Source organism: Cydia pomonella, chromosome 17 (assembly GCF_033807575.1).
Source record: "Cydia pomonella isolate Wapato2018A chromosome 17, ilCydPomo1, whole genome shotgun sequence".
Taxonomy (NCBI): Eukaryota; Metazoa; Arthropoda; class Insecta; order Lepidoptera; family Tortricidae; genus Cydia; species Cydia pomonella.
The window spans coordinates 12,522,780-12,536,472 of record NC_084719.1 but is presented as its reverse complement, the minus strand read 5'-3'; the positions used below and the strand labels follow the sequence as shown (position 1 = coordinate 12,536,472).

The following is a 13,693-nucleotide window of genomic DNA, read 5'->3' as shown; positions in this document are numbered from 1 at the left end:
TAATATACTTTTATCTAATAACAGTATCAAAACCATGTCTGACTTTTAGCCCCAGTGACTAATCATTTTCACACGCCTTGCGCAGGCGGGAAAGGTCTTGGCGTTTGGAACCATGTTCATTGTATTAAGTATACTGGTCTTATAGTAGCCATTTTGCTTCATCTGCTAGCGTAGCAGGATAATGAAAATCCCACACCTTGCGCAGGCGGCAGGTCTTCAGCTGGCTAAATAGTAATATTCACTCGCCTTACGCAGGCGGGAAATATTAGGTACGTTATGTATGTATGCTTAACAGCACATATTTATATTTTAATAAACCTTCTGCTAAGTAGCAGGATAGTTATTGTAGTAGGCCATGGCGGATATCCATAATAGGTACAGGTAGTATAAGTACAATAAGTTACGCAATGGTAGTAAATTTCTCCACACCTTGCGCAGGTGGGAAAGGTTACAGTATGCTAATTTAACATAATGCAATATTGTTCAACTCTGCTTACGCAGCAGGATATGTGTTATGCCTTGTGCAGGCAGCGGCGGTCTGAAACCACCCGACCTCTCAGTCTCAATTACGTTCTTAAGTCATGAAAAGATACTTCGAACCTCCTTTTCTCACAAGGGTTATAGTTATAGCAAAGGGGTAAATAGTGCCCCTCCTGTATGCAGTTATACACCAAAACTAAAATTTTATACGTATATAAATATAATAACACTCCTTAAACGAAATTCACAATAACACAACTGAATGGGCATATGTCAGTTTTACATACAAGAGTTTCACTTTTAAATCCCTTGCTTTAACTAGAAGGCACTTTTAGCAGTTGCACTATTTATTATTACGTACAAATACCTTCATTGAAAATAAAATTCACAAAGATATTGACGGTACTGTGCATCCAAAATTGGTATTATTAAGAAAAAACTTTCCAAAGGATATAAACAAAAAGATCGAAAAGGAGGTTTTCGATGTAGGTTTGTTAGTTACCTTTCGTCCCTCAGAGCGGAAATAGAAGCCCCGCGACAGCGGGGCTTCGTCGACTTTAAGGCGGATAGGACCCTAATTTGGTAGCCAGCATGATACTAGAGTAACTTTACTGTTTAATGGTACCCATGGCAATACCAAACATCTTATTCTAGTTTATTTTAGGCGTTTTAGCCCCAGCTCTCAAGCATTCTAAAATTGGGGGTACTTCCAAATCCAGCCTTTTATTGTGATATTTCGATTTAAATGCAAAATAAAATAATTTGTATCACAGCAGCACAGTACCAGAAAATCTGGAAATGCACGGAAAATATCAGGTCATATATATCTTACGATCATTATTATTGTAATTACCCTAAGGTTACTTAATGCAAAATCACAAGTTGATTAGCATAAACTACGACGTCGCAGAGCGCGTCTTTTTAGTTATTCCTAAGTTAGGCAGTTCTATACTGTAATAGGAACCGCTATAACCTCCCTTTCGGAGGACAATAAAACTGTGGCCTATAAACTGCCATTCACATTTTCACTTTTTCAAGGACCTGCTCCGTGCTTAAAATGATTCGATTCGCTGTAAACAAAATAAAATAAGAATCGCTTACTTACGCGACAGCTACGCTGCGCTCGCGATGTGAATCGATGAGGTGTCAGCTTTGCTAAACACATTGACGAACACAAGCTGTCCATCAATCATTGAAGTAATATTAACAATCGAACGGTAAAACCGTTTACAATACTTTTAATTGGTACTTACAAAAAATTCTAAGAATCTAAGGATTTCTAAGAATTTTTTGCAGTGAACCGAACGTTCCGACAAACAGAACGCCAATGAAGAGCTCCGCGGCCGCACGCCACGGGCGCCTGGTGGAGGGGATTAAAACTTGAAATACGAGTACAAAAGGGATAGGTGTCAGCCTATAGTGAACCGCTACGTCATCTGTCAAACAGCATCGCACTCTCAAATATTAAATAGGCTTCAAATAACGGTACAGAAGCTTAATGAGCAATTGTTTTCGCGCGTGGACCAGACCCATTACCGTAAATCGGGAAATAGACTGGGGAACATGACCGGTCACTGGCCGTCTATGATCGACCTCTCACAACCGTTTGAAAGTTCTCAAATGCATCTTAATTTCCCGACATTTAATTAGGTACTTGTGTCATGACTTTTAAAATATTTTAAACCTTAACTAAACCGTATGTTTACTCGACGTATTTTGGTCTTATGTTAGTTGAAACTATATCAACATTAAATCAACCTGATCTAACTTTTTGAGGTTTGCATCTTAGGCCCTAAAAGTTATCGTAAAAAAAAGACTAACTACAGAGCAAGTTATTAGGCAAGATTTGTATTTTCCATTGCCATTCCTTAACTTTAGAGTATGTCCTACATTTGGTTCTACTAGCAGTAGTTTAATGCAGCATAAATGGAAGACGGAACAGGAAGTGACAATGCTTTTTGAAATTATTTTATCACATTAAGTGATTTGTTTGCAGGGAAACCAACAGATAGAGGCTGGCGAAATTAAAACATAAATAACGACGACAAAAGGCTGATTAAGGTTTTTTTACTCTACTCAACAAAAATGAAACCCAAACATAATAAAATTCATTTAAACGCTCGTATTGATAAAAATCAGATGAACCGATACCAGGTCGTCGACACACCAAGTGTTGATTGACTGATAAATTATATCTACTTATTTAAATAGGGAAGATAAAATCGAAATTGGATGAGCGTTGCGGTAACAGTAAGCTTTAACTTACGTTTGTCACTTTAGGATGAGATTGTTGCTGGTGTGTTGTGTAATTGATTGGTCATATTCAATGTTAGCTGACAGAGATAGGAGATATGAGAAAGGGCGTAGTATGTTTTGACTATCATTCAGTGTTGCTCTAATGAAAAGGTGTATAGGAATAAAATCGGGAATTATATTGAAATACCTCATAATTTCTTAAAAATTACACAAATCTACCTAAATTTTGAGTCGCATTGATGACAAGATTATCAGGAGTAACTAACGTCAATAAGTCACGGAAAATGTTTACCAACCAATGGATCTTCCGCTAGTTTGCAACCATCATAAATTATAATATAAGCATGGGCAATTTTTGCGTTTCTGACTTCTTCTCACTTTTATTTCTAGGTACGAGTATAAGTATAACATTTTAAAATCGTGTTGAATTTGTACTTGTACAAGTACGCGGGAACTTACGAGGATATATTTAGTGGAAACAACGACGGATCAATTACTTACGCATCTCATAAGTAAACTTTATATACATTTTAATTAAGTGAATCCACCGGATCAGTCAGTTTCCGATCCGACTTCCTTTGTCAACGTTGCCCAGCCACCCGTGAGCAGAACCAGTCGATAATAAATCTTTGCGTACTTTGGTAAGCCTACGTTTAAAAATGTAGCGGTAAGCGATTCGCTATCATGACCATAGAGAAATAAGTAAGCTTAGAATGCTCACTCCGTACATCAGTTTCTTTACCAGGAGGTATTGTAAAACGAAGGCATTAAGAGAAATTCCTAGTTGCGATTTTTCCATACAAACGCTCTCGACAGTTCCCTCCCTGGATTTTTAGCCTAGAGCAATGTTTTTTTTAAATAAGATCAATATCTGTGCCATGTTTTGCTTTTTTGTATTTTTTTTTTTGAAGAAACTTACAGCCCCTCGAAAATCGCAAAAACGGCTCAATTGAATTATGACAGAAAATATTCAAAAAACTAAAACATAGCGGCATAGATTATTTCTTTCTCTTGCAGTATCTAAAATTTCATTATGATTGGTTGCGTTTTGGAGAAGGAAATAGTCGAGAGCGAATCCTCGATTTTTGAGTTTTTTGCGTGGGAATTTTAGTCCGAGCTGCAGTTGTCCTTATCGCACGCACGCACTCCCGACCACCGCAGCGCGACAGAAACATAGCTTCAAAAATTCGAGATTTGAAAAGTTGCTCAGCTAGGAATTGCTCTTAATAATACCATTAATACTGTTAGCGCCTCCTTGGTGCTACCTTCATGCGTTGCTGGCCGCTGATAGCCATATTAATTTTGAATTCAGTTTTTTGACATTGACGATATATGCCGATCAAGTTTCGTTTGGTGTGATAGATTTTATTTTTAAGTTAAGAGTTTGTTAAGAATCAGTTATTGATTCTTAACAAACACATCCCTCGCTACACACCCTTGCACATCTCTATGGTGGAAACGCAGCCTAAAGGTAGCTAATAAACTATGATGCAGTATGCAGTACAGCGTATTACATTTTTAAGATTTAACTGTAAGACATCGCCAAATCCCGCAAGGAAACTTATGAAACCGCTAGCTCTCGCTTACGTCTCTTTATGTCCACAGCCTTATTATGCGTCAATCGTATCAAAATCTCCGCATGTGGTCAAGCAGATGTGACGAGGTATCACGCGCTTCTTGATATGGTAATTTTCATTATAGCGGAAAAGAAGACTATTAAAAATATAAGGTCAATCATTTACAAGTGAGCTGACATGTCTATCGGGTGTGGCAAGTTCCATTCCAATCATTTTATGAGTTCCTAACACGTTTGTGATTAATAAAGTGTTCAAATCTAACAGGGCTAGCATATCTACCTAGTACACCTGTCGCGCTTCTTATTCCGATTACTCTTATATAGCCTGAAATAGTTTATTAAAACGGATAGTTTAATGGACGCCACATATGTATATGTAGATACGATGCTTGGTATGCAATTCAGAAAAAAATAAGATTTGTAGAGGCTTCGCATTCAACATATTTTAACACATAATGTTTAGTTAAGTATTTCATATTGCTAAATCTATCCCTAAGCTAAGAATATGAAATCTAGAAACCTACTTCTTTAAAACCGACCTTTTAAAAATGTAAAATCAATCTGTATACTCCGATCTATATGAGTTTAAAAAAAATTTGCCAAAAAAAGTTTTTTTCTTTTTTTTTAATTTTTGAATGTATTTGTAATGTACATAAAAAGTTAATGTTATGGTAAAATAAAACTGACACTGAAAATGATTTTTTATGTTTTTTTATAATACCTGGTTTATGCAAAGGTTTACTTGTCACTTTTTGACATCTATCAATAAGGATATTTAGACTACGCCCCATAATGGCATCATCGCCATCAAAAAGGCGTTTTGCACTAAGTTACAATAAGAAGATGTTTTTTTAAATTGGTATTAACTCTGAAACTAAGCGAAATTACTATTACGCGGTAGCCCCTGTTAAGCGTAATCTGATTTTATTCTTCCCTCTTCTCTCGTAAATGGCATCACGACAATCATCAACGCGCACACAGCATAAAATTATTGCCCCAATAAATTACCTAATAAATCACTCGTAAAAGGCTACCGTATGGCATAGTCATCAACACTACACATGCTGGGATAGGTCAAGTTCACATCCCCATTACTCTTTCAAGCGTGCCATAAATTATTTTAAGGGGGGGTGTTTATTTGGACTTATTATACTTATGTTTGAAACGGCCGAGTTCAGTATAGAAGGTTTGACGCTTACGATATTTTCTAAAAAAGACTAACTACTCTGCTGCTTTGTTAAAAGGGCTTATAAGCAAATTTATTCATACAAAATTAAGCCTTTATGGAGACATAATAAGATAAAGGGTTTTAAGTGTTTATTTTATGAGCGTCATAGAGTTGTGAGTTTGATATGCGAAGCATAAATAGGACACCTAAGTGTCTAAGTGTGTGAAGTTTTAGAACGAGGCCGTGCTTAGGAGGCAGTCTGCTTGAACAGTATACATCGGAGTTTTGGATGCGGGAAAGATTTCGTGTGTTTATAACTTCGTTTACCATTACCAAACTATGAATTTAAAATAAAATAAAATAAATAAATAAATAAATATTATAGGACATTATTACACAAATTGACTAAGTCCCACAGTAAGCTCAATAAGGCTTGTGTTGAGGGTACTTAGACAACGATATATATAATATATAAATACTTAAATACATAGAAAACACCCATGACTCAGGAACAAACATCCACGCTCATCACACAAATACATGCCCTTACCAGGATTTGAACCCGGGACCATCAGCTTCGTAGGCAGGGTCACTACCCACTAGGCCAAACCGGTCGTCAAATAAGTAATAAGTAGAAAGCTCCAAATGTGCTTTGAAATGTTAAACTAGTTGGTGTTTTTACAGCTTACCTATGTTCTGGCTGGAGTAAAAAATTCTCGCACCCAAATGTATGTTAATCAAACACCATAGGTACGTAAGTTTAGGCGGGCTCTGACAAACCAGTACCACGTGATGATGGTCGATCTTAACTCCGTCAAATCAGATTAAATCTATGAAAAGCTTTTTGGAGTTGAGGCTGATTACAGAGGTAGAATTTTAAAATAACCAAGATCCGTCACAGCCATTTATGTAATAATCGGATGTAAACACTTCACGATTACATCCTACAGGATCCCCACTATACATAGTGGAGATAGTAAGGATTAACCGCGAGAGGGTCGTCTTCATCGTTGACCAGGCAAAATGATGTCATAGAGAAACCATTAAACATAAACACGCCTGTAAACTCTTACCCCCTTATTCCTAAACGTGTACTAAAGTTACGATGCCGCTAATAATCGTTTGTCCCTTTCCTAGGTATTGGTATGATGGAAATGGACAAACGATTATTAGCGGCATCGTATGTTTAGTACACGTTTATGAATAAGGGGGTTAACGATTACATCCTGTATAATATAAACTCTGTCTTTCTGTTACTTCTGTACCACTGAACTAAAATAAAACATTTGCTGTGTAGGTAGTTTGAGACCCGAGGAAAGACAAAGAACAATTTTTATCAATAATCATCATCATATCACGCAGCCGAAGTCGCTGGCCTTAACTAGTATATAATAATATAAAAAGATACTAAAAGTATTCGATAAAGTTTGCCGTAAAGACTTTTATATAAATTTGTGCTCGCAGGTGACTTACCCCGTTGGTTAGAAATCATCGTCTTTGTTTATAAGTTTAATTATTCCTTCGAGATGCGGGCGGCGACACGATAAACGACACAATAACAGCGGGCATAATATAAAAATAACGATAAATATATCTACGATACAAAACTTCAATAATTTTTCCGTGTTATGGCTCCATCGAGGAGTTGATGATTCTCAATCAATTTTTCGTGTTATGGCTCCATCAAGGTGTTGATGATTCTGCCAGGCTGACGCAACTAGGAACAAAATAAGCTTTGTATGGAACTTGTTTCGCAAATCTTTGCCAACGAAGAAAAATAAAACGTCAGTGCTATTTATTCTGTCAAGTTTACATCAAGTCAACTGTCAGCCTAATTGTTTTGTTTGTTATGAAGGCTTCAATGTTTTGTTCGGGTATTTCGTGCAATTTCTTTATTATTTAGTGAAAATATCGAAAATAGTGAACCGTGATCAGAGTAAAGAACGAGTTTGTTACAATGCCACCGAGAAAACGGTTTACTAAGTGTGAAATATGTGGCAAGCGAGCCACTCGAGAAAATCACGAAAAAAGGGATTTTATGTCGAAATTTCCCTTGGATAAAGACCGGTACGTATTGCTTTAGATACTTTTGACCTTATTTAGGTGCAGCAGGCTTTAAACACATCGAAAATTTGATATTTTATATTATGTTTAGTTGTGAACTAGGGATGTACTAAAACTATCGATAATTGTATGTTTATTTGTATATCAGTGTAAGTAATTAAATAAAATATGTAAAATTTCCTGAGAACTTGCATGCAATATGACACAAAATTAATTCGTCGAAGATTTTCATTGGAAAATTATCTATCATCTATGCATTAATGGTCATTATTTAACATATTTGATTTGATTTATAGATGCATATTAGCGCTAAATAATCAGTTGATCATCTCATTAGCAAACACTTGGAATATAAACTGTACATAACCAAGGCTATATGTTTTCAGATGCAGGCAGTGGGTTAAATTTGTTGGGAGCGAAGACCTGATACATCTTCCCATAGAAAAGTTACATTTATTGAAACATAGTATCTGCAGATCATTTTGAAAATAGAGCTTTTAATAAAAAAAAAAATAAGAATAAAAATAGTGAAGGATTTTGTAATTACAATCTGAGTGTAACGAGGTATTCTAAAATAGAATCCTAGCGTAGTGAGGGATTCAAGTGTTAACGCCTATGGGTGGTATTCCACCTATGCAATTTCTTTGTCCAATGTGTATTGCGTCTCACATTTTGACTAATGACAGAGTGAGACGCAATGACATTGGACCAAGAAATTGGATAGGTGGAATACTACCCTAAGGTGGAAATATTTTTGCTACCACGTGATAAATTTACATACTGCTTTGCACATCACCTATGAGGAAATTATTATGGTACAAATAAATAAATAAATTTAATTAATGGTAATTAAATTAAATAATTTAACCTAAGAAGTATGCAAAAAGAGGAAAAAAGTGATTCCTCCTAGTAGGGAAAAAAGTGCTACTTTGATCCTTCCTAGTGGTGAAGAACAACAAGGTGTTCTAAAAAAAATCGAGTCCGCATTAAGCTCGACCACGTATTAGTCCACTCATAGAACTATCCACTATATAACATACAACTTAAATGTGGACTCGATCCTAACTTGATTTCGAGTACAAAATTTGTAGACAAGAGTCTATATTTCAACATTTTCAACCCTCCCCATTTTATCGATATCGATAAGAAACGCAAGCGTGTAGCGTACTACACTATTTAAATTGCTTATGTTGGTACTATGGTTCTTTGACAGTTCTTTGTCGTACATTTTGGTAATGATTTGCGAAACAAAGGGATTCCACTCGCTAGTATGGAAGTCCCGTCTCTTAAAACGTAGTGATTATATGCTCTTTGGATTCTGCCAATGTCGAGGTTGGATAAGACACGGCTAGTGATTGATTTTCAAGTGAAGTCAGTTGTCAGGCGGTCAATTATGTCAGTGTCTTGTCTCGGTGGCCAGCTAGTCACCTTAGAGTTTTTATGTGAAAAAGGTTATGCTGAAAGGGAATTTGGCGCAGTAGCGCCACCAGTATTCGCAAACAACAGATCGTGAGAAACAGAACTAGTAAGAGAAGGATTCCAATAGAGGCATAAATTTAATATTTTCGCTACTAGAATGGTGTCTGAACCAGATATTAATAATTTCTGGAACTCATGGACGGTTGCTATTATTAACTATGCACATAGGATACTCGTAACACTAAAGGATACTCGTAATAATTAGGAACCTCTTGGCAATTGGAAATAATAAGCTTATAATTATATTCCATATCATGAAGTTTGTATAAAGTTTGCCCCGAAGAAAACATTTATAATGTAAGTAAATATAATTTTTCTACTCGTTGACTCTGGTTGGTTAGTTGGTTTGGTTGGATTAAGATTTCGTATAGACTTCGCGTGTTTATGAGTTTTGTCTACTGAGGTACTTGCTAATTAACATTAATTATTTAGGTTTTATATTAAAAACAGTGTTATTTTAGACGACTCGTAGAAAAAGCATTGTATACAATAGTGATATAATCAAGGTTTTCAATTTCGTACCATACTTGGCAACTCAGCAAGCTTCATTGCCTAATCACGGTACTCGTATGAAAAGCTGTCTATTATATCACGATTGTATCAATTACTATTATTGCTCCAATAACAATACATATTACATACATATACAAATTTAGAAGAAAATCATAACTAGGTAACAATAGGCGGTTTTATCGTCTATAATGATCCCCTTGTAATCTATAATCGCGTTTTTGTGTCAAAGCCACAAAGCAGTTGACTTATCATTTACCGCTTAAATGGAAAACAAATATCCAAAAAAATCACAAGCTATATAGTAAAACTTTTTTTTTATTGTAAAATATTAGATATTATAAAAATAAATAAAATTTCGAGCAGAATTATCTTCTGACCAGGGAACAAATCAGTTATTTCTCGTTTTTAAATTATCTTAATCGACGAAGTTCTTGGTGGTTTCATTAATCATCGAATCACAATCAATTTTCAGAGATTGTCCATTATTAGTTGCAGTTTTCAGTATCACTCAAGTTTCTTAGCAAAATGCGATATATGCAATTTAATGTTCCACTTTAATACCCATAATTTTTGTTCCAATAAACTACCGGCATTAAGTCGAGACAGCAAATTAAAGTACACTAAAGTATCCAACACTAGTTGACACTCCATAACACAAGCGTTAACGAAAGGGGTACGTACGAAAATAACTGATAATAAAACTATTAATACCCCGTAACGCCCAATAAAACATCAAAATTTTAATAAAAAGAGATTAGGTGTGTTCGTGTTACAAACATACTTAGGCCCTTTTTTCACGCTTGTTCTTACAATTTGTCAAAGAGCGCATAATTTTGTCGGTGCATCCACGGGATTTTACGAGAGAAAGTTGGTGTAAGTTGAAAGCTGAAGCGTCAAAAGTGAGTAAATCAAAATACATTGCCTATTGTTTTAAGAAAATATGTAGACAAACTAACCTAACCACTGTACGTGGAAATCTTTTAACATAAGTCCGCTTTCATACGTTTGCAAAGCCTCAAGTTTTTATTCTCAAAGGGCGCTTAAATCACCAAATTAAGGCAAATGTGTATCCTAAGTAATATCTAAATCACTTTTTCTACTCCCTCAAAAATACCTCTGTCATCATAAATAGTTATGTTATCAAAATGGAAGATTTATCACCAAATAAATACATTTGTTTCTTAATGTTATGAAAAAATACCCAACAGATAATTATTATGTATCTGCCTAAGCAGCTACAAAAACCAAATCAGGGAATATAGAGAGAGATTACCGTATTGTTCGCTACGGAGCGAACAATTGGCATCATGGCTAAGCATCCAGAGCACCCCATTTCCCACATGATCTTGTGTGTTCTAGCCCTAGAGTGTCATTGCGGAGATGAGCGTTGATGCAAGCGCTTTCATACGCAAGAGCGAAGGTGCTACGAAGCGCCAGAGCCGATGAAAATATAATGACTTGTTTCTTTTCTTGCTGACTCATAATAAGAACACTTTATTTTATTGGGGATATATGTCTCATTTTAAACGCTAAGCAAATATTTATGTAATCGTTTTAAGATTGCTTGGTGACTCGATTTTGGTGACAGATCTAAGGCAATGCTACCTAGACCTACAGCCAGCTTTTATTGACTTATGCAATTATGTGATGATTGATTACTATTTGCCAGAGATTAAACATATTTTTGAAATTAGCGTTTGGAAATTATTTTATAATTCACTTTTAGTGACAGACATACCTATTTTATTACCCAATCATATAAATAAGGTATACATTTATTTGGTGATCGATTATATCATAGAATCAATTCAAGATAAGTTTGTAGCGATTTTGATAGCCCACACAGTGCAAATGTGATTTTAAACGTTAAATGATGAAATTATGACTTTTACTTAACACTTGCACGGGATGGGCTATCAAAATCGCTGCCAACATAGCTTTATCTGAATCTACCCTCTAAAAAATAGTATGTAAAAGTATTAGCTAGTAAATATTCCGGGAGACTCGGACATATTAAAATTATTTGAATATGTAAATAAGGTTGCCCAGAAAACGAAAGTTCGGAAACATCGTCAAAAGCGCATCGCTTGCGTACCCCGGCGCGGCAATCAACATTTCAGCGCGGGGCGGCTGCGCCCGCGCTCCTTGATTTATCCACGCGCTGCTCTTGAAATCCTCCGCTCCCGAGTTCGAGCATTTGTGTTCGTGTCTGTACACACATGAATAAACTTTGCTTATTATTTCCGGACACTAAGTATTTATGAGAAATTGTTGTTAGAATAAAGCTTTTGGGAAAAAGTTAAAAAATATGAAAATAGAATTCTAAGAAAAATTACAACTCCCAAAATGACAGTTATACTAAAAATAACACCAAATCGTAGTATTATTATTACCTATTCAATATCTGAAAAAATTACAATCTTAAATTCATTTAGATATCACATGTTCTTTCCGTATGATAAATTTGTGTTAATGAGAAGCTATTAATAATTAAAATTGTAATTTATAGCGTTTTGCCCATACATAGATTTATGATTAGATTGATATTAATTGCTCATTTATTAATAGGTCAATCAAAAGTTTTGCGCAATGTGTGTTATGCCGTGTCTAATAAATCTAATAAAAAACATATTATGTTTATAATTTACTTTTTATTTTTTTAAATTAAAGTAATAACACCATTTTAGAGCCTGGTTCTCGTTTACTTAGCCTGGGGCACCGGAAGGTTTATTCGTTTTTATGGTGCGTCAAATTAAATTTGTAACAGTTCCAACACATCTGCAAGTACCTACCTACTAAATTAAATTACATGAATTTTATTGATACAACGAAAAACAAGGATATAAAACATAATTTAAAAAAACACTTAAATTAAAAACATATAAATAAATAAAAAAAACCCTAAATCCTGGTCGCTCGGTAGGGTGCCCAGAAGGCTGGCCGCATTGGCCCGCTGGATAGCAATGCTGATCTGCTGAGCGAAATATAGGCCGGCCCTCTGGTCACCAGAAGTCTCTATGAAGCGCTTTGGAAACTCCTCATAGAGGCGACGCACGCAAGGCCCCCACGGCCCCAGGGTTTCAACCCAAACGCCGTTTTTTTCTGTCAATTTCGGTTAGGAAAGTAATCGGAGTGATTGATTGTATCATATACCCTTCTCGGTAAAACGTGTAGGTACTTACGGAAAGTGATGCTGTAAACTTGTTCATATCCGTTACCAACGGATACCTAACTAGTAATATCCGTTAAATTCGGATCTATTTCAAACACGTGTAAAACACAAAATTTTGATTTAATATAATAAGGTTAATATTAATATATATTCTTGGTATACATGTAAAATAAGTACATATTAATTAGTTATATTATACCTAACATAAATTGCTATAATATCTATGTATGTATAGCATATAGCAATATCTAACTTGAATGAACCTCCCGGGAATATATTTTTTGTACATATTGCACAATTAATTTTGAACTTTTGTTGAAAAACAGAGTTTCAAATTTAAAAACAAAACCACTGCGTATGCGTCTCAGGAGGTTAAAGTGACTAATTTCTATTGTTGTAAGCAATTTTTTTTTGTTTTAAAAGTTGTGCAAATCTTAATTTTATTTCTTTTCTGTTCCTACTACCAATGCCTAATTGCATAGTAATATTGCATTCGCACTCCTGTTATTAATAATATCAATAAGTATAATATTATTTAGTGTGTTTACCACTTAAGCTAAAATAATCATCTTGGGTAACACTACAGGTAGACGAATTACTTCACAAAGTAAGAAATAAAAAAAATGCATTTAAAACACTTCTTACCTGCAAGAAACTCACAAAAACAAACAATCATCACATACACACACAATCACCATCAAGAACACGACACAGTTAATCGTTTAAACACATCACTTTAAAAAAATCGATGTAGACAAATCCGGAAATTAAAAGCACATCACTAACTGTTCTGGAAATCGATAGTGAAAAGTAATCGATGGCATCGATCGCCGATGCGTGTTGACGGGGGGCGAGTATGGCCTGCACTGTTGCGGGCGCCCGCGCAGTGCCTATTGAACTTGGCAATGCGGAGCCGAGCTTTGCATGGACTTAGAGATTAGAGTTTAGGGATGCGATGAATTTTACAAGAGTTTTTGTTGGGGTC

The 13,693-nt window shown here is 35.4% G+C and overlaps 1 protein-coding gene across 1 annotated transcript in view; it reads right to left on the bottom strand.

Moving 5' to 3' along the window:
* Positions 1 to 13,492, bottom strand: part of LOC133527148 (uncharacterized) — a 132,665-nt gene extending 119,173 nt beyond the window's left edge. Inside the window, exon 1 of the mRNA XM_061864043.1 lies at positions 13,354 to 13,492. The gene's annotated coding sequence lies outside the window, so the exon portion shown is untranslated. The remainder of the gene's footprint in view (positions 1 to 13,353) is intronic.
* Positions 13,493 to 13,693: the final 201 nt, after the last annotated feature.